The sequence below is a fragment of the Danio rerio genome, chromosome 7 (genome assembly GCF_052040795.2).
Source record: "Danio rerio strain M-AB ecotype USA chromosome 7, GRCz13ab, whole genome shotgun sequence".
NCBI classification, from domain to species: domain Eukaryota; kingdom Metazoa; phylum Chordata; class Actinopteri; order Cypriniformes; family Danionidae; genus Danio; species Danio rerio.
The window spans coordinates 69,132,903-69,158,264 of NC_141027.1; the positions used below are offsets into that span (position 1 = coordinate 69,132,903).

The 25,362-nt window shown below is 34.2% G+C and overlaps 1 protein-coding gene and 1 long non-coding RNA gene across 2 annotated transcripts in view; one reads left to right on the plus strand and one right to left on the minus strand.

Annotated features, from left to right (window-relative positions):
- The window catches only part of trip4 (thyroid hormone receptor interactor 4), a 149,063-nt gene that overhangs the window by 123,220 nt on the left and 481 nt on the right, over positions 1–25,362 (plus strand).
- Positions 16,926–24,257, minus strand: LOC147843255 (uncharacterized). The gene is made up of 3 exons (XR_015496430.1): positions 22,969–24,257; positions 21,295–22,222; positions 16,926–20,002 (listed from the first exon to the last, which is right to left on the minus strand). It is a non-coding gene; the product is annotated as an uncharacterized LOC147843255 (long non-coding RNA).

Consider the following 25,362-nt stretch of genomic DNA (forward strand, 5'->3'; position numbering starts at 1 on the left):
GCTGGGAGGATCTGGCTGATCTCTCTTCAAAAAGCTTTAGTGAGTCACTGTCAACAATATATTTGTGTATATTTTCTCACCTGGATTTAGATTTGACTCACTGACTGTATTTTTTTTTAAAGATTTTACAGACCAACTGGCTGTATTCATATAAAAAAGATAACAGTATAACAGTAGATATTGCTTTAAAATGCAATCTGTTTTGGTTTAGTGGTTTTTCTTCTGCATGAATGGTCATTTTGGACATGAGAAAGCCATGCTAATAACATGGTAGGTCTTTGTTTGTCAACAAACTACAGCTACATTGTAAGCCTAAAACATTGCTTGTGCCTAATTATAATACTTTGACAATGGTCTGACAATGAGATCATGTGGAGACGTGGTATCATAAAAGGGATATAAAGGGAGCATTAATAAAACTATGAATATCCTAAAACAGAAGCTTAGATCACTCAATACTTAATTTGCATATACTCACTGGCCACTTTATTAGGTACACCTGTCCAACTGCTATTTAGCGCAAGTTTCTTATCAGCCAATCACATGGCAGCAAAGCAATGCATGCCACTCCTATCAGCTAAAAACAGAAAACTACAATTCACACACGCTCACCAAAATTGGATAATAGAAGATTGGAAGTACTTTGCCTAGTCTAATGAGTCTCGATTTCTGCTGCCACATTTGGATGGTAGGGTCAGAATTTACCGTCAACAACATAAAAGCATGGATCCATCCTGCCTTGTATCAATGGATCAAGCTAGAGGTGGTGGTGGTGGATATTTTCTTTGTCATGTCAACGCCACAGCCTATCTGAGCATTGTTGCTGACCATGTCCATTGCTTTATGACCACAGTGTACCCATCTTCTCTGATGGCTACTTCCAGCAGGAAAACGCACCATGTCATAAAGCTCGAATCATCTCAGGCTGGTTTCTTGAATATGACAGTGCGTTCACTGTCCACAAATGGCCTCCACAGTCACCAGAGCTCAATAAAATAGAACAACTTTGGGATGTGGTGGAACGAGAGATTCACATCATGGATGTGCAGCTGACAAATTTGCAGCAACTGCGTGATGCTATCATGTCAATATGGACCAAAATCTCTGAGGAATATTTCTAGTACCTTGTTGATTCTTTACCAGATTAAGACAGTTCTGGAGGCAAAAGGGGATCCAAACTGGTACTAATAGGTTGTACCTAATAATGTGGCCAGTAAGTGTATTTTCTGTGATGCCAACACCTGGCTTACACCTGGCTTAAACAATAACAGTACAATTGTAATATCATAAATATTGTGAAAATTATTCATCAATACCTTGGAGTGCCATGCAAACACACACACACACACACAAACACAAAAAGGAGCAAAAAAATAAACATAAAAACTCAGACATGCTTTGCCCATAAAAGAATACAATGTACAAGGAGAACAACAAAGGGCCTAAGGGTGCTTTCACACCTATGAATCGATTCATTTGTTACAAAACAATGTTGCACTTTGTTCTTGGTGCAGTTCGCTTTCACATGGCAAAGTTTCTAAACGAACCAAAAGAACTAAAACAAGTCACATGCAAGTAAACTCTCCTCATATTAGTCAGAGTTTCAGGGTTTATTTTGCCGAGTCCCGCTTAGCTGTCATGCGTCCTTATTTTAATTTATTATTATGATAAATAAAGGCATCATTAGCGAAAAGCTGCGCTTTTCACCTATACACATCGTCACCAAGTATAAATGAGGTAAGACTTTCTCATACATACCAGTTGGCCTATGCATTATAGGCTTTTACATGAAACAGATTTACTGGTAGGAATGACCTCCTGCCCTATTCATAATTCTCTCTTCATAAAGATGTATATCTGCTTATTACATATCCATGATACACTGTTATATAGCTGGGCTCAGATTGCATCGCTTTCTCACTACAAGTGATCCACTCCTGAGTTTGTTTCAATCAAGCCGAGACCACCTCATTCAGGTGATCTCGGACTGATTGTTTTGGCGCAGATCCGAGCGTGATTGCTGGTTTCACATATGACAAACAAACCGTGCTAACTGTGCAAACTAAACGGGTTCCGAAACAAAAGTCTAGGTGTGAAAGCACCCTAAGACATAATCTTAGAGCATGCATACTTAACTTGCATATATGTTCTGTAATGCCAACACCTGACTCATGACACAGAAAATTAGGTTATTGTGATTAGTTTACACATGATTTACTCAGTACAATATTTTTTTACGTAATGTTGTACACTCTCAGAAATAAAGGTATGTGAGCTGTCACTGGGGTGGTACCTTTTGAGAAGGTACATGTTTGTACTTAAAACGTTTATATTGGGTTCCAAATGTATATATTAGTACCTAACATTTTAAGAGGAACACGTTTGGTCTTTGTAATATGTACCCCTGAGGTATAAATATGGACCTTTTAGGTACAAATTTTTACCTTTTGACAAGGTACCACCCCAGTGACAGCTCGCGCACCTTTATTTCTGAGTGTAGTATTGCACTGGCTTCCTAAATATGAATATATTAATTATTTGGATCAGTTGGTATTGTTGTAATGCCAAGTTTACAAATGTTTAACAATAGTACTATTGTACAGTCATATGTATTGTAAAAAAAAATTTTTTAATACATCGGAGTGCCATGCAAACACACACACAAAGGAAAGAAAAATAAACATAAAACCCAGATGTTTTGCCCCTAAATAAATACAATGTACAAAGAGCACAACAAAGGGCCATAATTTATTGTGGTGGTTTACATGGTATGATGTACTATTTATTTTTAACATGATATTGTAGTATCACATGGGTTTCATAAATATACATATTTAATAAATTGATATTGTTATAATGCCATATTTACAAGTGTCTAACAATGGAACCATTGTAATATTCAGTGTGGGGCAATAAATAAATTTTCTATTGTCCATTACTTGGTAAATTAATTAATTTTGGCTGCAGTCTAGCCTACATATTCCTGTTTACCTTGGCAACACATTGTGGTATTGGTGAGTGCCAACCAACCACCGCCAAAGAAGACGCATCATGTATGAGGCGCCAGACTGGACAAAAGACGATCGGAAGCAGAGACTGAATGCTCCGGTTTCCCCCACAAGTCCAAAGACATGTACTATACATGAATTGAGTAAACTAAATTGGCCATAGTGCATGAGTGTGAGTGTATGGGTGTTTCCAAGTGATGGGTTGCAGCTGGAAGGGCATCCGCTGTGTAAAATATATGCTGAATAAGTGATAATTTGGCATTTCATTCCACTGAGGCAACCCCTGATTAATAAAGGGACAAAGCTGAAGTTAATATATATAACAACGAAGGGCCTGATACATAATCTTATGTCTGTATATCCATACATACAGACGGACAGTGATGTTTTGTTTTTAACATTATCTGGGTAGGTTTTGTTCATGATGCCTACATTGCTCTGGGGAGCTGAGTGAGTATGGTGGTGATTGAGAATGAGTTTAGTCGTGGCTCCAGCAGTAGCCCTGGATCTGTGCTTAGCCCCAGGCTCTTGCGCTGACAGAGAGGGGAGGTGATTAATTGCCTCGGAGGGAACAGTTGCAGGAATTATTAATGGCTGCAGGATTAATCTGTTTTCTCTGTTTGGCCCATTAGTATGGGCGATCCTGGTGGCTGGAAGATTTTTCTCCTGGACTGAAGCTCCCTGGCAGCTCATAGTCATGAGCCGTGTCTTTCTTTTCATCCCTTTCATTTCTTTTCCTTGTCTTTCTCCAGATTTGTCTTAAATTCTCATCCTCAGCTGGCCGCTTCAGCAAACTCCAAATTCTGTGTGGCAGGTGGAATTGATGAATGTCACACCATATTAGGGAAAGTGCTGTAAACACTGGATCCAGTGGTCCAAGCACTGATTTCTTCATACCTGTACCTAAAATGGGAAAATGCATTTGATTTTTATGAAATATAATCAGCTTTCAACTCTAACCCTCATACCAATCTGTCACAACAGGAAGCTCAGCAGAAGTCAAAATGATAATCTACAACATTCAGCATGTTCCTGACACTTGCACGTCTTTGCTTTAGTTATTTTAACCCTTTGACGTTTACGATCACACTGGTGTGATTAGCATTGTTCGGTCCCTGAAGTGTACAATCACACTGGTGTGATTCGAACGTTCAGAGCACACGCCATCAACTGCTAAAATTTAAATCTGACTGCACCCACTGAGGCACAGCAAGAGGTTTGCAGTGCTTGCAATAAACTACAATTTATGCATCCTTTCAAACAAATAACATTTATTTTAGGTTTCAGACATTTAAATACACGTAACTACAAGCAAAACATACCATTTTAGATTAAAATACACATGGACGTCTATGAAGATGGCAATAATAATTATTTTTTAATTGACGTGCTTTTTTCACGAAAGATACACACTGAGTTACTATAATATTTTCTCTATTCCAGATTAACAATTGCTTACCTTTATGTATTTCGGCAGAAAATTATAAATAAACATGACGTAAATTTAGCAGCTTGGATCTTTCCTGCAGTTGTTGCTCGAAGGGATACAGCTGTGATCGAAAGTTAACTAGAATTATTTATATCATTTATTAAATTACGCATTCATCGTACTTTTTTAGCGTCTACACCTACCTCAACCCTAAACCCAACCCTCACAGAAAATATAATATAATTAAAAATAAAATATGATAGAATTTTTAGAAAATATAATTAAATATAAAAATATAAAACATATATAAAAATATAATTAAAATATAATTAAATATAAAGTATAATTTCATTAGATTATTCTATATTGATGTGAGTATACTCCATGGTATCCCATGTAGCTAATTAAATAAAGTTAATGTGTAATTTAATAAATAATTATCATTAACTTCCAAGCGCAGCTGTATCCCTTCTAGCAACAATGGTGGTGTTCCTTACCCATCATTAACAAATAATACAATCATTATAAAGCTTATTAAAAGACAAAATATAGGTTCTATCACATAATTTATAATTGGAGTATCAGAAATTTCACAATCTTCACAATATAATCAGAGCATTAGTCAATGTTTACAGAAAAGGGCAAATAGAAACATAATACAACAAATCCATAGATCATTTTTGCTGCTGGGTCATAATAAACTTGACGCGTCGCTATGAAAACTTTAGATCGCAATGGATTTTAAAGCCCTGGTCAGATCACACTATTTCGACATGGTTTCCCCATTTGTCGTGGGGAGTAAACTACAAATGGGCATCGTGATACATGTTCTCATGTAATGTGGCATGGTTCATGACATCCGATACCATGTTTGCGACATCGCAGAAAGTATAGCATGTTTCATTTTTCCCCAATCTTGGGTGGCACTGGGCAATAGGAACACATAATTTCAAAATTTTTACAGAAAAGGGAAAAAAGAAAAAGTATACGAGGTATACATAGATCATTGGGGCTGGTGGCACACATGATAAACTTGACCTGTCACTATGGGAATTTTAGAACGCAATAGATTCTAAGTATCGGCGAAGTCCCTTTAAGGCAAGTCATTTCACTCGGCAGCTTTCATTGAAACACCTCTTGAGCAGTATGCTCGGCCATTCTGTCTGAATGAGGAAACATCAAATTCTCTAAAACTGTTTGCGCTGGTCTTCGAAAATAATCCCCAACTTGGTCTTGGTGAATCTCCTCCAGAAATGACAGTGACTCTTTGTTTACATGTTTGTAGGCGTTCAAGTAGTTGCTGCCGTCATGTGATGTGTGTTTAAAAGGACGGACTGTACCTCGCGTTCGTTTCACACAGATTACTGTGTAATACTGAGCTGTAATCGGGTCATAAAAGTTAGGTCCAATAGGGTCCAAGCTTGACAAAATTCGGCCCGAGCCCGACAAGTACATTTTTATGGAGAGCTTTTTAAAAGCCCGACCCCATTTATAGCCCAACATTATTGAAATGTGCACATGCACACAGCTCTTTTGCCTTTTTTCAAGAAAGAGTCATTTATATGTGTTTTTTATGCGTTTATGTGTGTCATTTATTCATGACAAACGTAGGCTATAAGCCTAACAAGTTGGAACAAAGAAATAAAATAAGTCCTTTGTAACATCTCAGCACTCTAAATAGGCCTACATACATCTTTAAATTGGCCAACACACCGACTAAATACGTCTTTCTTAACAAATTAAGTTAAAATAAATTATAAATTGACTATTTATTTATTATATAATTGGCATTAACGAAATTAACTTAAAGGCTCTGCTGGATTTCTTTCGCCACTTCTCTTCACAATCTGGCATTAAGGTGACCGTGAAGCTGAACAATAAAAGAATAATGCCAATATTAGCCTATATACTCTGTCTACATTATGATTTTATGGTTTAATTAATATTTAGTTATAATTTAAAAATCCTTTAATCACCAAGATTAGGCTAATTTTTGTGGAGGAACATTATTGAATCCACTGTAGATGGCTTAAGCGCAGTTCTGTGCTTACTGAGCAGCACTGAACACTCTTTCATTGCAGCTGCTATTGGTCTGGATGGATACTGTTCTGGCTAATTTAGCACGTTTTGGGTAAGATTGTTTATCTTCTACTAGCCAAGAACATCCATTTCATTTTCCATGACAGCGGTTTCAATGTAGCGAGTGACCTCCTCATCTTCCTTGTCAGCTTGCTGTACATTGCTGGTTAGCGATCTACCGTAATACGCAGTGTATGAGCGACCACCGAATTACCTTGGCGGCTAGAATTACCGTTATTTTCTGGCCTGGCCGCAGTCAAAAATCAATTTTTTTTTTGATATCTCCTTCATTAATTGTTTCACCCTTGCAGGGATGAATTTTATTGTTGTAACAAATGATTTGATTACTTTCTCATGCTAATCGAAATGCATCATATGAACCCCATCTAAAATGATAGAAATGAATGGCGAACCCACCCGAACCTGTCGGGTTCCATTGGGTTTGGGAAAAGATTCAGCTCTAACATCTTGTACATGTCTTGTGTATTCTATAGTCTTTGGTAACGGTCACAAAAAAAACTCACGCAGAAGGGTCAGCTGGAGTATTTAAAACTAGTGCGTGAAAGGGTTAATATATCAACCATTCAGTAGAAAGTTCTGATTTCAGATTTCCACACCATTCTGACTGCCTTCACAAACTCATCTTTTTGCTTTTAGATATTCATTTGGTTGGTAATTTGCGTAATGCAGGTCTTTTGTCAGTAAAAGATATAGCGCTCTTAGTACTCTAACACACTTCATGAAAAAACTGCACAGACTGAATGCAGATCAGCTCTCATGCATTTCACTCTAATCCAATCTTGTAGCAATGGAAGCAACAGTTGGAGTAAATTCTATATGTTTAAAGCAGCTGAGAGTCTCATCCATCCAGGAGGCTTGTGCACATTGAATTTACTGCACTGAGGGAGCTGTCTGTGAGCATTCATGACATGCTCTAATCATTAAGGTACTTAGAGTTAGATTGGAAAAACGAGCCGGATTTCCCCAGATGGTGATGCGATTCTCCTTTCGCTCTGCTGTGTGTTAGTTGTGATTGAGGCCTAGAGAATTTGTCAGATTTCGGCTTTCATTAGGCTTTGACATGACACAATATTACAAAAAGGAGTATCAAAACAAGCCTGTCTGTCTTTATTACAGCATTATTTTTAGTCATTTATATCGTGTTCAACTTCATTTTCATTTTTGGGTGAACTACCAATGTTTAATTTGTTTCAAGCCCCCGAGACTCATTCGTCTTCAGAATACAAATTAAGATATGTTAGGAGGAATCTGAGAGCTCACTCTTCCTGCATAGACAGCAAGATGTTCAAAGCACAGAAAAATGCCAAAAACATCCTCAAAACAGACCATATGACGTCAGTGGTTCGATCAGTATATATTCTAATGCTCAGAGAGTATTTTTGTGCACACATAATACAAAAATAATGCCTTTGTTTAACTTTTTTTTCCTCCTCAGTGTCAGTATAGGGCGCACAAGTGAATGTGAGGTAATATGCAAGAGGTGGAGCCAAACTTGACACATGAATGTGTGCCCTATAGAGTGAAGGAACTATGACGTCAATTTGTATGCAAAAATACAGAAGTGAGTTAGCATTTTAGCAGTTTCAGTTTCAAGTCAATGGGTTTTTTAAAGGGATTTCAGTTAAATTGTTTAAATAAGGTTTGTGGCTACCACAAACTCAAAATTCTTTCATGTTTTAATCTATGACACATCAGCTACATTCCATTCTTGATTTATTTTTAATTGATTAGGCTTCTTTAAAAAGACGGTTTAGCTATCAAGTGTCTGAGACATAATACGTCATCGAGCTGAACTGGTCCAGAATGCAGCCGGCTTGTGTTGGACATTTGGATTTGTCTATTATTTAAGTGTTTTCATAAGTAGCATTTTATAGTTTGTAATATTTTTCTAATTGGAAATTCATGTTGTGGGTAGATTATACCTTCACTTGTAGAGACTGTCATGACAGATTAATTTGTTGATCATTTATTTTATTAAAAACTATTTTAGGGAGATGCTGCTTACCAGTGCATCATGTCTCTTTCCTGCTCTCAGTAATGAAAAAAATGTGTAAATAAATTCGTAAAAATAAAAAATATATTGAATAACGTCGTTTTAACGTGATCAAATTAATTTTCGCTGTTTTTTTTCTTCATCTGAACACATTTAACTCTATCATAACCGCAATATTTACACTCCTCCTTAAAATGTACTGCATATGTGACTGTATAGGCTGCTTTTTGTTGTACTTTGTAATAAAAAAATAATACTGAATGTTGTTCTCCATCCATGATGGGACTTTTTGGCATTTGTTAGACCTGTCAAACGTGCCTCATCAAGGTTAACTGTCTATGCACGCACGCGATACACTTATTTAAATATGTCTTATGATAATATTATGTAGGCACTTATATAAAACATTGGGTCACACTTTACAATAAGGTTCATTAGTTAATGTTAATTAATGCATTAACTAACATGAGCAAACAATGAACAATACATCTACTACTGTATTTGTTCGTGTTAGTTAACGTTAGTTAATGAAAATACAGTTTTTTATTGTTAGTTCATGTTAACTCATGGTGCATTAACTAATGTTAACAAGCATGGACTTGGTTGTTAATAATGCATAAGTAAATGTTCAATTATGATTAATAAATGCTGTACATGTGTTGTTCATGATTAGTTCATGTTAGTAAATGCATTAACTAATGAACCTTATTGTAAAGTGTTACCAAACATTGCCATGGACCATATAAAGTTGTCGTTAACAGGGTGGTGCTGACATAACAAGCATGCGCCGCGAAAGCACTGTATTTCATTTATAGCTTAATGTTAGTTTTTCAGTTCTTGCATTTGCAAGATCCAAAAGTGATAAAAGTTATATTTTTGTGTGAGGATTATACGGCAGGAAAAAATGTGTACAACACAGAACTTATTACTTGCAATCTTCAAAAAGCCTATGGGAAAATCCTATGGGGATTTTATTGAGGGAACCAGTTGGCCAATTGGCCAAGGTCACGTCACAGTTCCTCCACTCTATAGTGACAGTAGCTGTTTCCATTCGAAGATGTGAATTTAATTTATGCACAAAACATGAATATCGCATAAAAGACGTGTGAATAAAGCAGCGTTTCCATCCAATGGGAACTAAATCATCACTTAATTAACTGCCACTAAATATCAAAAGTGAAAACGGTAAGGCAAGCTGCGTGGATTTTTTTTCTTTATTTAATAAATGACTTGTGCCTCAAAATACAAATGTCCTCATGCAGTGAATGCGTGGTGGTGTTTGAAGGTGTTAGACGCGGAGCACAGATGCTCTTGACAGTTCTGGAGGTCATTAAAAAGATAATAACACTTATACTGAAAGGGTTTAGGCATTTTAAAATGACAAAAAACAACACCAGATGTTTTACTGTGTGTTTAACTTGCTGGTTTTTCCCTTCACACACATTCACATGATCTCTTAAAACAAAATCACATGAATTTTTTTTTAATTACAGTGTTTTCATCATAGATTATGTGCATATTTTCTCATTGAGTAAAAAGTTTATCTTACTCAGTTATGTGCATATGTTTAATCCACATATTTATAACATATGCGCATCTTGTCGTTTCCATCAACTGTTTTTTCATATGCAAATCCAAAATGAGCATAAAAACAGGTGGATTGAAACATTGCTATTAAAATGTTAACATTGCTAACCTTGAAAAAAAAGTTATTTTTGTGTATTTGTGTACTAACGTATTCTCAAAGCTTTGTAATATGAGACATTTTTTATAGGTCTGTTTTGAGGATGTGTTTCTGAATACAGAAACCTTGCTGTCTATGGAGGATAAGAGAGCTCTCAGATTTCACCTAAAATGTCTTCTGTTGTGTTTCGTAGATGAACTAATGTTTCAGTGGATTAGTACAGCATGAGGGTTAGTAATTAATAACAGAAAATTCATTTTTTGGGGTGAACTAATCCTTTAAGTTGGATAAGTTTGATCACAAAGCTCCAGCTGTCTGTGTTTATTACCCCCACTGAGTGCATGTGTTGATGTCCCTACTTCCATCCATCACTGCCCATGGCTACAAGACAAAGAGCCTTTTCAGGAACCAATATGATAGAACAACAAAAGCAATTGAAAAGAATCACTTTGGTGATCTTTAGCAATACAATCCAAGTCTACTAGAAATAAGCCATTAATTGAATACACTCAGCCAACTGATACTTTGTGTGGTCTGGAAAACTGTGGAAATTATTTTTAGTTAAAAATAATGTTTGAACACAGAGTACCAAATTGCCATCAGATCGACCTCACATTGTGTCAATCATATGTACACATGGCCTCCAAAACTTTCATTTACCATAAAAAAAAAATCAGATCAGTTTAGATGTATTTTTTTCCAATTTCTTTCATCAGTAGCCAGCATTTGTAAAGTTGTCTTGACCATTTAGAACCACCATACAACAGTGTTAATTTCATCAAAGAACATGGTCAACGCTATCTTATGCCAATTTGCCATTTTTGATTTAGTGGATAATTTATATGAATTTGTGCAAACTCATTTGTATATTTTAGCAGAGGTGGGTAGAGTATCCAAAATCTATACTCGAGTAAAAGTACAAGTAACAATGTTAAAAGTTACTCAAGTAAAAGTAAAAAAGTATCTGATGAAAAAATTACTCAAGTAAATAGTTACTAGTTACTTTTCATTACACATATATGAAAAGGCCCATGCCTATATATATATATATATATATATATATATATATATATATATATATATATATATATATATATATATATATATATATATATATATATATATACGTACCACAACGTGTTTTTTCAGGTGGAGCTGTCATTCATGTATATGTTGCATGTCAGTTCGATGTGTGCACCGCATTATGAAACTATTCTTATTGACATCTTGGAGTAAAAATATAGACTGAAGTTGAGGCCGGGTGATCTGGTCCGATAAACTCACTGCACAGACAGCGTGACCATCCTTCTTGGAACCGCAGATGGCGACATGATGGGACAGCAGTATAAACTTGCACGTCTCTCTAAACTTCAGCCTTTATTCCAACTTCAGCGCGCGAGCTCTAACCGAAAGCAGGTGACGTGTCTCTATAGCAACCTCACAACCTCTCCTATGTGGTATATTTGCAAACAAGTCATATGGATGATATTTATTATCACTGGACAGTAACGGAGGAACGCCTCTAAATGTATCGAATTAAGAGTACTGATATTTCTCTAATAATTTACTCGAGTAAAAGTACACATATTTAAATGTACTCAAAAAATACATGTTATCCAACAATTTTACTCATGTAAATGTAACTCTTTACTACCCACCTTTGCATTTTAGTGCGATTTGCTCATCCCCCAATGACAATTGGGGTTTTGGGTGTGGTTTTGTGCCACAACTCCTTTAAAAAATTGTACGTTTTCATACAACTGAACTCGTGTAAATTAGTTGGAATTAGCTACTAAATTGATAAAACATAAAATTACTTTAAGGTAAATTTATTAAAGAACATTTTATTGATGAATATTACATTAAAATTACGAATACAAAACAATACATACAAAAACACAAAGACCTTTCGAATATAGTAAACACACTCAAAAAAATTACTATTGCTGTTTGTTGAAACTTCTTATACAAAATGAGTCAAAACAACATATTTATTAAGGTTTTTTGGAACAACTTGACTGTTTTATGTTCAATCAACTTTAATGTTTAAAAATGATTAAGTTAACTTAATCACATTATCTTGTGACAACATGAAGGAATGAAGGCATATCATACATGCTGACCACTTGAATAGTACTTGTTATTTTGAACCCCAAATGTTAACACATTAAACAGTGAATTAAATGACCTGTGGTTCGAGCAACATGAATAAGATGAAGGCATTAATGTTTACCTCTACTGTTTAAACTTCCAGTGGAATTTCCTGCTAAATGGAACCAATCATTTAAATGTCCAGCAAGCAGTAACAATTTATTCAAATGAGACAGATTTTTTTATTGTTATTAGATATTTTCCCTTTTCTATATGTTGTTTTTTGGGATGGTAAGATTGCATAAGTTCTGTAATTCAGTGTTTGATCTGAGTGTATGCGGTTGGAGAAAAGCCATGTGCAGTAGATGATGGAGTTCCAGTTATGCTCTGGACACACTGCACCTATTATTGTGCTGCCTCCCTTGCTGCAGTATGGGTAATAAACTGCTTCACAGCATCCCCCAACCAGAGCAATCAATGGCAAATTATCTTGCCAGATCGATGTCTGGGCTCTTAGAAGTTGCCTTACCAGCCAATGCAGAATACTGAGACTCAGCAGCACAACGCAGCCATTAGCTATAAGTGCATCTGCTGTTAGATTGTGTTTGTGCTGTTGACATTTCTTTGTAGTAGTGTCGGTATGCAATGTTTAGATCGCTTTTGAATAGTGTTGGACAAAGATTGTTTTCAATTAATTGCATACAAAATAAAAATGTTTAGTTACATAATAATATGTGTGTATGTGTGTGTATTTTTACATATATATATATATATATATATATATATATATATATATATATATATATATATATATATATATATATATATATATATATACACACACACACACAGGCCCGTATTGGCTAATCGGGAGGACCGGGAGAATTCCCGGTGGGCCGATCTGTTTTTTGGCCGTGAGGGCTGGTGTCCCTAGCTGCTTGCAATCTCAGCAGTCACACTTTTTTTCATCTATTTATTTATTTGACTATAGCTTCACTCTTTTTATTTATTATTTTGCCGCTCGCTGCTCTTTTTATTTATTTTCTCGCAGCCCCATGAGCAAAATGCAGCCTGCAGGTTAACTAACGTTAATGATGATGTAACTATCATGATTCGACCCCAAACATCGGCACCTTAGTGAATATAAGAATTTGAATAATTAATATTAATGAATAATACACCTGCTCAATGAAAAACAGATGATTCACTACATTAATAAATCTGACATAACTTGATCAGCTATCTAAAAAGGAGAGAAAAAGATTAAGCCATCACTCACAGGTTACAGGTCAATACTTAATTTTTATTCCCATTGTAATAGCGCCATTGTGGACTAGTGGTTAGCACATTGTGATTCAACTCTGCCGTTCGTGTTCGAATCTCACCTGAAAAATTATCATTTTAATTTATAACATAATAGTTTTAATAACTCTTTATTTTATCTTTGCCATGATGACAGTAAATAATATTTGACTACATATTTTTCAAGACACAGACATAGCTTAAAGTGATATTTAAAGGCTTAACTAGGTTAATTAGGTTAACTAGGCAGGTTAGGGTAATTAGGCAAGCTATTGTATTATGATGGTTTTGTTCTGTAGACTTTAGACTTTAGAAAAAAAAATTTGCTTACAGAGGCTAATAATTTTGTCCCTAAAATAGTTTTTAAAATAATAAAAACTGTTTTTACTCTATCCGAAATAAAACAAAAAAGACATTCTCCAGAAGAAAAAAAAATGTATCAGACGTACTGTGAAAATTTCCTTGCTCTGTTAAACATCATTTGGAAAATATAAAATTATCTGCTTATCGTACTACAGGAATAAGAAAGACTAAATCTCGTACAGGAATAACACCACAGTCTGTGCACTTGCATAATCCTTTTATTTACTTTCCTTGGCGATGACGGATTTATTTATTTTTAGCTGAGTATAGCTTAAATAAAAATGTTTTGGAATGAAGATGAGAGTTTGATCAACGGTTTACGAGAACTCTAAAGCCTGGTTTATACTTAAGCGGTGAATGTGACATCATTCAAGAATTGTGTTGGTTCTGCGTATTTTAAATAAGTAGCTTGAACAAAGCACAAAAATCGAGTGTAAATACACATACAAAAATACAATATTTACATAGATTTGTAAATAATGTATAATTTTTATCAATATACACATATATTTGTGCTTGCTTATCTAAATATAAACAAGCATTTTGTTAAATGTATGCTTGCGTGTGTGTATTTATACAAAACATAATAAATATACACCATGCACACGTACAGCGGGGGAAATAAGTATTGAACATGTCACCGTTTTTCTCTAAAAACATATTTCTAAAGGTGCCATTGAGTTGAAATTTTAACTGGATGTTGGTAACAACTAAAGAAATCCATATATGCAAAGAAAACAAATCTAACTAGTTTACACATTAAGTTATGTGTAATGAAATGAAATGACGAAAAGGAGGTGTAGAAAGGCAGTGAACACCCAGACAGCAGCTGAAATCTCTCAGTAGCTCTTCAGCAACTCTCTGCCCTTTGTCATTTTGAATGAATATTAGCTGCTTCAGTCCAACATCTACATTAGCAGAATGATGAAGATTAATCCAGGGTGGACATTTTAGCAGAACAATGATCCAAAACACAGCCAAGCAAACTCTCAAATGTTATTAGGGAAAGAAAACCAAGCTGTAGAATGGCCCAGCCAATCACCTGACTTGAGTCCAATAGAGAATACAAATTAAAGATCAGATTTGATAGAGGAGACCCTCAGAACCATCAAGATTTTTACACTCTGATGAAGTCTGTGAAAAACTCATATCTGAGCAATGCATGTGACTTCCTTCCCCATATGAGAGGCGTTTTTTAGCTGCCATCAACAAAAAAGCCTTTTATATAAAGTATTAAATACGTTTCAGTAGTTCAGTACTTTCCTTTTGTATCATTCAATTGTTATTACACATTTTTCATATTTGTTTGTCTTTTTTATGTGTGTATTGCTTAGGTTTTTACCAAAATCTGGTTCAATTCCATGTTCACAGCTTCTTTAGAAATATTATTCCTAGGAAAAAACATGGCATGTTCAATATTTATTTCCTCCTGGCTGTATTTTACGAAAATACAAACCTTTTTAATGCAATTAACCACAATTAATCTTTGCCCAGCTCTAATTTTTTTGAATTATGTTTTAATTATTTGCTTTTATTGCTCAGTTTGAGTTAAAAACATGTTTTATCAAAGAACAAAAAAACAAATTATCTTTCACTTTGTTGTTGACCTTATGGATCTGTTCATTCATGTCTTGGCAGTGTGAAATTCTCTTGTTGTTGTTTTGTGTCGGCGTGCTTTGAAAATAGCATTCAGATAGATTGTTTACAGGGTTTTTCTCTCCTAGAGGCAATGTTTAATAGGATGAGAGACAAACAAAAAAAAGGAAGCAACTGATAAGCTGGCTTTGCTAAATGTCTTGTTCTTTGACTCAAAGTTCAGTCAGGTAACAGCTTTCATCAGTACGAGCTGTTTGAAGTGAGCCACATTTTGCAGTCAGGGGGTTGACAGATGCTGCCGCTTGTACATCTTGCGCTGAATGCTGCCAACGGATCTGAAAAAAAAGCGGCAGCTAAGATCAGGGGTGGAATTGAAAGTCTTTGCTTTCCCACAGAATAGAGATACTGATGCCAGCCAGATCAGCGTCATCTCCTTTGCTATCGATTGAGTGGCTACGGTTTCAGAACTGAAGACTGCTGAGAGCCTCATACAGGCAAAGTATTGCATTAGAAATCATAGTCTCACCCCTGTAGAGCCTGACAGAACTGAGTCTAGCATACAGATAATATAGATTATATCAGCCTGAATTAGAGATTTTTTGAGTCTTAAGTTCTCGAAGAATAACTCATGCAACATAGTGCTATCTGCAAACAAGAATAAATTAAATGTTGAATACCTAATATTTTTACTAATATTTTACTAAAAGTTTTACCTATCACGATTGAGCTGCAAAATCACTTCATTTTGTATGTACTTCCTAAGAATCATGCAGCCTCTGTCTTAAATAGATACATTAAAGGCAGGGTATGTAATTCTTGCCACTAGAGGGCACATATTCACAACAAACAAACGCATGGTTGGATGATGTCATGGCTGAGTATGGAATCATGGGAGTTGCCATCTTCATTGTTCTGTAGAACCGAGTCACTAGTTAAAACAGCTTATTTTTACTAGATTTGAACATTCTTTGAAACACTTGGAATAACATAATATGTATTAACATTTACCGTGAAAAAACAGAAGTTGTGTTTGCCAGAACTTTACCACTAAAAATTTAGTAGAAACCGTATGCAATTTTCTCAGTTTTATGGTAAGCTACTGTATTTTGTTTATTTATAGTAATGGACACCAGTGTTTTAAAATACTAACACTACACAGAATGTATGTTACGGAAATGAACTGTTAACCAGGATACAGGTTTTTACTGTAGCATTTTTAACAAAAATAATTTTATCGTTAAAATGAATCATTTTTTATTGTATGTACACTGTTTAAAAATCCATAAAATTTACAGTAAAAGATGGCAAACCATATATATATGCTTGTTAGAACTTGTCTAAAGTTCCATTAAAAATACGGTAGAAACTGTAAATAATTTTCTACATTTTACGGTAAACTACCATATTTCATTAATTTATAGCATTACACACCAGTGTTTTAAATTACTAACACTACACATCATATACTTTACAAAATGTACTGTTAGCCAGCTTATAGATTTCTACTGTGGCATTTTTTTACCATTTGAAATTACAGTCATTTTTTACACTGTTCATTTTTTAAAAAAGATATACAGTAAAAAAAGGAAACAGTGGTAGCCAGAACTTTACCATTAAAATTACAGCAGAAACTGTAAATGAGTCTCTACATTTTATTTTTACTGTAACATTATTACTATTTATTTACTGTTAAAATAAATATTATTTTCATTGTATGTACAGTTGAAAAATTCATAAAATTTACAGTAAAAGACGGCAGATCATATATATCAAAGATTACACATTATAATATGTTATAGAAACTGTTAACTGGGTTACACTATTTTACCATTTGCAATTAGTCATTTACACTGTTAGAATTTTCTCTATAAATGTACGCTAGAAAATGGCAGCTGTGCTTGCCAGAATTTTACCATTAAAATTCAGTAGAAACTGTAAATAAGTCTAAAAATTTTACGGTAAACTACCATATTTCATTACTTTATAGTATTACACACCAGTGTTTTAAATTACTAACACTACACATCATATATATTACAAAATGTAATGACAGCCGGCTTATGGATTTCTACTGTAGCATTTTACTTTTTTTTTACCATTTGAAATTAGAGTCATTTTTTATACTGTTATTTTTTAAAAATAAAATATACAGTAAAAAAGGAAAGCGGTGGTAGCCAGAACTTTACCATTAAAAATACAGTAGAAACTGTAAATGAGTCTCTACATTTTATTTTCACTGTAGCATTATTACTATTTATTTACTGTTAAAATAATCATTTTTTCAGTGTATATACACTGTTAAAAATCCATAAGATTTACAGTAAAAGATGGCAGATCATATATATCAAAGATTACACATCATAATATATTATAGAAACTGTTAACTGGGTTATACTTTTCTTTACCATTTTAAATTAGTCATTTACACTGTTCAAATTTTCTCTATAAATTTATGCTAGAAAATGGCAGCTGTGCTTGCCAGAACTTTACCATTAAAATTCAGTAGAAACTGTAAAAAAAAGTCTAAAATTTTTACGTTAAACTACCATATTTCATTACTTTATAGTATTACACACAAGTGTTTTAAATTAATAACTACAAATCATATATATTAAGGGAGCATACTGTAAACCAGGTTAGGAATTTATACTGTAGCATTTAAAAAAATAAATAACTGTTGGAATTAGTAATTTTTTTAGAGTACACTTAAAGAATTCCATAAAATTTACAGTAATAAAATGACAGCTGTGGGTGCCAGAACTTTACCATTAAAAATACGGTATAAACTGAAGATAGGTTTTTACAATATATGGTAAACTATCATATTCATTAATTTATAGTTTCCACACACCAGTGTTTTAAAGTACTAACACTACACATATATATATTACAGAAACGTCTGTTAACCAGGTTACGGATTTTTACTGTTGCATTTTTACAGTTTTTTTCACTGTTAAAATTACAGTCATTTTTTTTTAGTGCAAGTACATACGTCAGCAAAATATGTAACACAAAATATATAACATATACCTTTAAATAAAAAATCATGCATATTGTGACTTTACCATTAATATTTTTTGTTGTTTAGCACTGGAATGAACAAAAATGATAATGAGCATTTTGTTCCAACACATGCTTATGAATGACTGACTGGGCTATCTGACCAATCGGCGCATAGTAGGTTCTAGAAAATGTAGATTTAAGAGAAACCAGAGCCTTGAACCAACCATTTCAGATACTTTATCTGCCACTGTAATTTTTTTTTTTTTTTTGTGAGGTGTTTCTGTAAAAAAATTATTATATGATTATAGTATACCTTGGATGAATGCAGACTCTTGGGAGACCTCTAAAACAAAATTAGGAACCTCTTATGCAGCATAATAGGGAGGCTTTAAAAGAACATCAGGTTGTGGAATTGAAACGCATAATTGAAAACAAACCCACAGCCCTTTTTCCACTTCCTTATTGAGGGCATGATTCATACCACCTCTGAGAGAAGATGCCAGAAAACTGCTGCAACATCAATAAAACATCTTTATTACACATGTATACCCTTACAAGATTAACAGAATGCATTAAACTCCATTTGGATGGGAGAAATATGGAGATACTTTGCATTGCAGTGCGTTGATCATATATAAGCATATATTTTCCTCTTCTTGGCCAAAATGGGACATTACTCCTGTATATTCCAACACGGGTAAATAAGTCAACATGAAGAATGTTTAGTTAGCATCTGCAGTCTGGTGAATAATTAGCCTGCTCCGGGGTCTCTTTATCTCTCGGTTTTTGTGTTGTTTGTGAATCATTTTGGCTACATTTCACAAGGCCATTTACTATACACCTGGTTAAATACCACCAAATACAGGTGTAAATAGGGTATAAAATGCTTCGAGCTTTTACTTTCAACCACATCCAGAGGTAGTTTTACACTGTAAATAATAATTATTGGATTCACTTTTTTTTTTTTTTTTTAAGTTAAGTGCTTGCAAACAATTTATATGGGCTGAATTAAAACAAACTAATTAAGTTTAGCAATGTTCAACCTAATTTGTTTGTTTAAATTTAGCCCAGACACATTGTTTACAACCACTTATAAAATTGGTAAATTCAATCAAAAAATTGTGTGTGTAAACTTGAGCCAATTCTTTCAAATTAGCCACAAAGACCACCTAGATCCATGTTTCAAGTAGAACTTTCCCTTGCTTGCTTTACTGTTCACTTACAAGCCACGTAACATCAACGCTTATTTGTTTAGCAGATGCTTCAATCCAAAACCACAATGTGGATAAATTAAGCTCTTTCAATTATCAGAGAGCAGAAATATGTAGATGACATATTTTCAATAGTATCACTACTGAGTTCTTGTTAACTAAAAGTTTGGTAGAAAGTGTCTGGTGCGTATGGGGAGGAAAGCGTGTGTCCTACAGGTAGGGCTTGGCGATTTTTTCCGATTTTTTTCGATTAATTCGAATTTACGTTTTAAGACGATTTAATTTTGAATCAAATCAAATATATATTTAATACATTATAATGGCACCAATGCGCTTGGGTTCACTCTCTGTATGAAGCAGGAAGCACACCAGAAGCACCTCTCGGCGACGCGACGCACAGCACCACGCCATGGATTATAGAATTCTAAACAGGTTTCTATACACACACCGGCGCCGCCCAGCCACGATTCACAAAGCAGTTCTCATTTCAGCCGGCCCACAGAGCGCCATCTGATTAGTTTCATGTTAAATATCATGTGAATGTGCGCGTTTGGTGTGTGATAGTTTAAACTGTCATGTCCGCGCCGTGTCGCAGCGCTTCTGGTGTGTGACCTGCTTGACTGCCTGTTAAAGCGTGAAGTCATGTAGGATTTTACTTGTTGCACGTCTGTGTGGATTGTCAAGATATTCCTTCATCAAGTCGATAAACTCGATCACAACATGTATGAAGGACGGAAGAACCTGCCATGTGAAAAACCGCACCGATCTTTTGGTTTGAACTTGAGTAGAAGTGAGGGACTGTAGCAGTGAAAATGAAAGTACCCGCCCCCATGACGTCCTTTAGCGGACCTAGTTGAAAACCAGACAGATCAGGCAGCATAATACAGAGAGTGGAGCAAAGCGCATCAAATGATCGGTATTTAAAAGGGGAAAAAAGCAAAATAGATTCAATATATTATTTTTATATTAGACACACATCTGGTGCTTGTATTTGCTCCTGCTATACGTCCACAACTTCACACATTGGGTTAAAATAGGCTTTACAGTTTCCATGTTCAGTCCTTTTCTTCCACTGTATCTTTTTAAGAAAAAGGCAGCAGCATTACAACCTGTCATTTAATCAGAAGACAAAGTCAAAGCGGAGCTGACAGCCAATCTTTCCTAGGCTCAGCAAAACTTGCAAAAATACCTTTGTATTCCTGCAACTGCAATATTTACACAAATATTTCTTATTCAAATCTTCAGCAACGCTATTTAATTTGTGAATTTGTTTTACATTTATTTACACCTTGACCGATTTTTGTATGACATGGCCATTAAAAATATGTTCCTTAACCAGATGATTTTTCAAGTTACTTTTAAAGAGAGTGTTACTTCAGTCATGTTGTTGTAATGTGTTGAGAAGACTAGTAACACAATAAAAAAAAAAAAAATTGAAATCGAAATCGTGAATCGGCAAACTTTATAAAAAACCTAGATTTAATTTTTTTGCTAAATCGCCCAGCCCTACCTACTGGTAAAAAAAACCTGTGTGAAGCACACTAAAGGCAAAATGGAACAAACTTTTTAGTTCTTCATTTGAGAGTAAAAAGAAATTCTATAAAGGCTGAGTGACTGTATACTGTTTTCAAACATTTAGATACCCCTGAACTCCTTTAGGAGGTGGAAATGCATCACGTTGCTTGTGTGTACCAGTCTACTAAACACAACAATGGCGGCTCTGAGAGAAAATTTCCAGAAAAGCTCCGTAAATAAAAGCTGTGCTACTTGACTCTCCAGTTTGTTCATGTTGATGTTGTTCTTCTTCTTCTGTTTGACCTCCGTGTAATGTAAAACAAATCAGTGGTGAAAGTAAATGCACGTCAAACAAGGCACATAGCACACCTACCAATTGCATAAACGCAAAGGACCAATGGTTGCTCAAAGGTTTTCAATCCACCCTAAATATTTTGAAATGCCAAATTTATTCAAAAAGAATTTATTTTTGGCCAGATTTTGTTACAAATGGCGTCATTTCAGTTTTTTTTAAGATGACAGTCCAAAGACCTGCACTATAAGGCAATTGAATAAACTAAATTGGCTTTAGTGTAAGAGTTTGTGTGTGTGCATGCCTGCGTGTGTTTTAATGAGTTTATGGGTATTTCCCAATAATGGGTTGTGGCTGGAAGGGTATCCGCTGTGTAAAACATATGCCAGAATAGTTGGCGGTTCATTTTGCTGTGGCGACCCCAGATAAATAATGGACTGATATGAAGGAAAATGAATGGATCAATGAGTAAACCGGGGCCTTCAGAAATTCATGTTTTCCTTAAATATGAAGTGTTTTTAAGGTGTCTGGTCCAAAGGCAGAGACCATAGTGTTTCCCTTACAGGTCGTTTGGGGTTATGTATTCATTTACATCACATTTAGTAATTTAACAGATGCTTTTGCAAAAAAGGGACCTACAATTGTGGTGTATTTACACTGAGTGTTGTCGCAAAAGCGGTGTAGAGCCTGATGAAATTAGTAGGAATAATAAAAAATCTACAAAAATCCAAACACGAGTTGTGCAAAAGAAAAGTTTTACGCATGTTTGCAGTCAGTTTGGCTTTTTTTATTTGATTTTTATTTATGTGATAATCAATACTTGATAAAAAAATGTTTTCCAGATATGAAACTCATTTTGAAATTCATTTGCTCAGGTTATTTTGCGTTTAATCATATAGTCATGGCTTGACATTAACTTCTTGGATCACCAGCCACTGTGACTAGTAGATTTCCAACAATACTAAACAATACTAGCCAGTCTGCATTTTCACTAGCCACGCTTTTGTTGTTTAGAAAAAAAGAATTTTCTATGCAGAAATTTGCCTTTGACATGCTAAAATGACTTGATTTAGATGTTGTGTTATGTCCACATGCCCCTTATTCATTGCACTTTTTGTGTGTGTTGTGTATGAGCTCGCTCAATGTGCATAAGCAAATGGGTTTTGTCGCATTGCAATTAGTTTTTGTTTCACATGACTTTTCAGAGCTCAAAATTAAGTATTTTCCAAATTGATCTCTGACCACACCAAAAATAATTAATTATTTCTTAAACACAAATTTTAAAAACTTTTCTTTAAAAAAAATGTAAATTTAAAAAATAATTATTGTCATGTATCTATCACATTTAGTAATTTAACAGATGCTTTTGCAAAAAAGCGACCTACAATTGTGGTGTATTTACACTGAGTGTTGTCGCAAAAGCGGTGTAGAGCCTGATGAAATTAGTAGGAATAATAAAAAATCTACAAAAATCCAAACACGAGTTGTGCAAAAGAAAAGTTTTACGCATGTTTGCAGTCAGTTTGGCTTTTTTTATTTGATTTTTATTTATGTGATAATCAATACTTGATAAAAAAATGTTTTCCAGATATGAAACTCATAACAATATTAAGGCTGGTAACTGAAGCTTTCTTGGTTATGTAATTTAATACACATTTAGACTACATGAGTGTGCACACAATTTCTTTCATAATTTGTACTTTTATTTTAAATTATAATCATTGTCATTTCAACAAAAACAACAAATCATTAATATGTACTTTTCAGGTACAGAAACTGAATCATATAATCAAATATAACAGTGTATTGTAAATAAACTTCACTGAATAAAATAAATAAAGGTTAACCATTATTGAAGTTACAGCAGCTGTTCAGTAAACATTTCATTATCTTTTGTTGTTTGATTAATTTTAAAAACAGCAGAAAAAGGATGTTTTCACTTTAAGGCAATCCATAAAGCACACAGAGAAGATTACATCTACAATACATCATTTCCCGAATGCTTACATTTAACAAATGTAGATTTTCTATAACCAATTGAATGCTCATCAAGCCGAGCACGTTGACATAAATATTGGACATAAATGAGTTTGTCCATTTAGATTACATATAGGTGACTGAGACACATTCCCATTTACATCTGTTGATTATGTATTTTGAGCACATTCAACATCTGATTTCTTCAAAAAAAAAAATATTTTAGGTTGACGTGTCCCATCAAATAATCTTTGTGTTTAAAATACATCTAGTAGACATTTAAAAATGGACTTTTGGCTGAAAGAATTATACATTTTGTCCAACAGTGACAAGCTAATAGACAACAATAGTCCAAATGTGGCCTTGTTTTGGCAAAGGTATCTATGTTTAGATGTCTACTGGATTTCTTTTAAACACAAAAAAACTACTTACTGGTGTTTGGGGGCATGTCCTTACACATGGGGGTCACATGAGGTTCACATGTGGTTTTATCGCAACAGTATTTGACATGAAGGGGTTGTAAAAACATGGTTTTATTAAAAGTGAATGATTGGGACATGTAAATGTTACCCATTTAGTGTTAAGTTATTTGTATTGTACACTGTTAGACAGTTGTTTACTGCAAAAATCAAAGTAAAATACCACATACATTCTTTATTTTAACATTAAGTTGCGAAAAGGCTGTTTTACCGTAAAATTAAATTGTAATTTTAAAAAATATTAAAATTAAAAGGCTATTTTGCTATAAAATTGTATTGTGGTAAGGCTATTGTAGAGTAAAATTGTATTGCGGTAAGGCTATTGTAGTGTAAAATTGTATTGCAGTAAGGCTATTTTACTGTAAAATGAAATTGCGGTAAGGCTGTTTTACTGTAAAATTGTAATGCCGTAAAGCTATTTTACTGTAAAATTAAATTACGAAAAGGCTGTTTTACTTTAAAATTAAATTGCGGAAAGGCTATTTTACTGTAAAATTGTATTGCGGTAGGGCTATTTTAATGTAAAATGAAATTACGACAATGCTATTTTACTGTAAAATAAAATTGCAGAAAGGCTATTTTACTGTAAAATGAAATTGTGAAAAGGCTATTTTACTGTAAAATGAAATTGCAGAAAAGCTATTTTACCGTAAAATGAAATTGTGAAAAGGCTATTTTACTGTAAAATGAAATTGCGGAAAGGCTATTTTACTGTAAAATGAAATTGCAGAAAAGCTATTTTACCGTAAAATGAAATTGTGATAAGGCTATTTTACTGTAAAATTAAATTGTGATAAGGCTATTTTACTGTAAAATGAAATTGCAGAAAAGCTATTTTACCGTAAAATGAAATTGTGATAAGGCTATTTTACTGTAAAATTAAATTGTGATAAGGCTATTTTACTGTAAAATAAAATTGAAGAAAGGCTATTTTACTGTAAAATGAAGTTGTGATAAGGCTATTTTACTGAACAAAGTAAGTTACTGTTTGGGAACAGTTGCGGTAACTTCCTGACAACAGTGGTGCCAGTAAGTTACCGCAAAAATACAATAAAAAGGTTGTACAGTGTTGTTGTATTAATTACACTACTTTGTTTAGGTTGTGAATTTGTCACACTGTCTCAACATCTCAACAAACATATAACATTAAAGGAGTGCTATGCATTCTCAGAAGAAAATTTGAGCTCTTAGAACTGTTTTCTGAATTATAATGGCAAAATTCTAGTGAATCACTATTCTGAGAATTCCCTTCTCCTCACGTGTGTAACAGATGAACAATTCTGTGAATACTTAATCTAGATTTAAACCTGTCCCTGAGT